Below are 3190 nucleotides of genomic sequence, written 5' to 3'. Positions count from 1 at the left end.
TTGGACGGACTGGCCACGTGGAGTTTTCGGGTTTTCTCCACGTCTGTAACGCCAAGATAGGAGCCAGTTTCCCTTAAAAAAGTTCTCCAGGAAGGCATCACCCCTAGGCAGATCGCCCAAGTGTTTCGTTGCCATAACTTAACAAACAAACAATTATGGGTTCAGCTAGGCCCACAATGGAGAGGCGGGTGGTGAGGGACGAACAGCCAAAAAAATTCTTGGGTCCATATCGATTTCGGATACCCAGAACTATCACCTTTAGTCAGTGGCGCGTAATCCAATTGGCTGGGGCTCCAAACCAATTTTTTTTATAAGAAAGTATTTCCTTCAAAACTTATCCGGAGAAAAATGTCTGAAGTGAACACTGTATATGGGACCTCCTAATTCCAATTTGCCTGGACCTTGTGAAGCTATAATGCGCCATTGCCTTTAGTCGCTTGGCTATTCGCCTGTCAAATCTATAAGTTAGATTCAATTTTACATATTTTAAGTTGATATATTGAAGTAATTTCATATTGATTAATACAAAAGGGAGTCACGTGATGAGAATCAAAGTGGTCTGAAAAATTCCTGGTGTTACTCGATTTGGAATCCCCTAGTTGACTAAATACGATCTTGATGTTGACATTTCTTTTTTCAAAAAAGTGTTGTGGATATTTTTCTAATATTCTAATAAGTCACTACTTCCAAAAATGTTGAAATAAACTGAAACTTTAATAAATTTTAACTTGTAACTCTACAATTTTGACGTTTAAACAAAATATCATTTGAAAAGAACTGCTGTTTGAATAAATACAAAGCAACATGGCAGCCGTTACAAGAAATTCTTATACGAAATACATGGAATTTCTGATCTTGCTATCGACTTCGACTGCATACTTGAAGTTGTTTTCCAATAATACCTGTTCTTCGGAAAGGTCAGAACTACAACTGGAATCGCTGTTGCTGTCCATATCTTCCCATCTGGACATCAGATGCTGTTTGGCACGGTAGGCTGCCAAATGAGCGTACATAACAGGGCACGGGATGGAAATGCTTCGAGTGCATCTGACGTAAGTGTGGCACAAATAATACGACAGGGTTTGCAATTCGTCGACCGTAAAATTGTTATCGTCCCACAACACCGTGTAAATGGGCGGGCCTGCTGGTGCCCTGGATGCCGGTGTGGCTACAGATGAAAAAATCGAACTGGTCGGGGTGGACAATGTCCGTATCCACGATGGTGCCCGGGGGGATATTCCGATGTTTTCCCACTCCGTCTTCCAAATTTTCTGGTATAAAACGAGTATGGTGTCGTTTGCCCACGACGACGAAAGTAATGGGTGGTTCGTATACTTCCGAAGGATTCATTTCTGTGCAGGCATCGCGCATTAGCATCAATTCTTTGTTCACCGCTTTAGAAAATTCACCTTCGCTCAATCCGTCTCTGTAGAATATAATTTTTTCGGGTCTTTGTCCTCCCGTGTTTCGATAGAACGAGATTAATAAGTCTTTCATCATCTCTTTCATGTTCTCGATGATCTCTATTCTGTTCTTTTTTCCGTTCTTCTGCACGCTGACAGTTGCGGCATATCTACTTGGATAATTGTCCAAACTTCCCACCAAAGCGGCAATCGATGATTTGATTTTATCATGTTGAGAAGGATGAGTACAATCGGCACCGATGATGATAACTGGTTTGTCGAAAATCTTGGGGTTGACTACCGGCGACAGGATGTTGTTAACTCCACCCAATTTGGCGTTGATTTTTTGGCACAAATTGCAGATTAATTGGGCGTTACACTTCTTGCCTGAAATATTCGCGTCTTTAACGCATTGGGTGATTAGTCCCATCCTTATTTCCGCTACTTCTTTAATTTCGGCGTAGACGCTTCCTCTTCCTCGAGATGGGAGGACGATCATGATCAACTGAATCCTGGGCCACGAAGATATTATGCTTTTGAAAAGTCTCTCTATGGAATCGTTGGCCGGGGAATATTCTCTTACGTAGCATGGTTTGTTAATAATCATGCCAAATTTCTTTCCTCCTTGGCAGATCATCCGAGCAAAATTTAACATGTCCGTTTCCTTGCAGACATTCCAGGACATGCTGACAAACGCCCACCACTCTACGTCGATGGAATGATAGAAATTCTTCTCTCTAAGATCCCAAGCGCCGTTCTTTGGGAGAATTTCTTCGAATTGGCCATATCTGACCACAGGTGGCATTAACACTCGTCCGTCTACACGCACCGGTTGACTGTTTATGGTGATGCCAAATTTCCGATTAAGTTCCTTGTTTTCTTCACAAGTCTGTTTAACAGCTTTCGTGATGTCATTAAATCGAACTTGCGGGGGTCTGGCAGTGTTTCGTATCATCTCTACCACTTGTTTATCGTCCATCTTCTTATTGCAGTGTTGACCCGGACAAACTTCGCAAACCTCGAGAGGGAAATAAGAGTATTTAGTTGTATTTCCCACACAAACGCAAGGAAGATGCGAGTATCGAAGTTCTCCGTATTGCTTCTTGAAGTAATCAACAACGGAAATCTGAAATGGCGAATTTTCTCGTTCCCAAGTGAAGTAGACGTATCTTGCAGGTTCGTCCGTGACGCTGTTAATCTTGTATGTCTTTTTATATTGCAAGTGGTTAACTGTAATTTTCAGAGACTTCAACTCTTTTCGAAGTATTTTTATCTGGCGAACGTTGAGTTCTCTGTCCTGTTTGACGTTAGTATTTAGAACTTCTTCGACGAAATTTATCAATGGTCCGCTTTTATAAAACGTAGTAGCCGATATGTCGACGTTCAGCATGGGTTTCCATTGAGCTATGCGAACGCTCTGATGGTAACCGAACCAGATTTCTCGACCTCCTCCCATCGAAATCCTTTCTTTATCGCTCGAAGAAGAAAAAAACGACCTGCCGATAGGTATCAGAGATTTTGCAGGTCCGTGGCGCATGATGGTATCGATGGCCATGATNCTAACAAAGACTATTGTATCGTTAAAAATTATTTTTTTATTTTGTACAAACAAAATAAATATATTGAAAAATATTAAAATAATAAAAAATTATACTTCAGATGTTAATTTAGTATCAAAAACGTAAAATATTTGAATAGCCCAAGACATAGCCAAAGATTGAAGCGCCACAGCACTGGCGAAAATTTAAATTTGTCGACTGGATTTCTTTCGGATGATTGACGTTTCG

At 41.0% G+C, this 3190-nt stretch overlaps 1 pseudogene; it reads right to left on the bottom strand.

The window, feature by feature from the left end:
- Positions 1-700: 700 nt before the first annotated feature.
- Positions 701-2958, bottom strand: LOC111634682 (annotated as a pseudogene).
- Between the last annotated feature and the right edge of the window lie 232 nt (positions 2959-3190).

The sequence above is a fragment of the Centruroides sculpturatus genome, unplaced genomic scaffold (assembly GCF_000671375.1).
Source record: "Centruroides sculpturatus isolate CEXI.00-Female unplaced genomic scaffold, Cexi_2.0 scaffold930, whole genome shotgun sequence".
Lineage (NCBI taxonomy): Eukaryota > Metazoa > Arthropoda > Arachnida > Scorpiones > Buthidae > Centruroides > Centruroides sculpturatus.
Note: the sequence above shows the minus strand (reverse complement) of the source record. Positions and strands in the feature narration are given on the sequence as shown.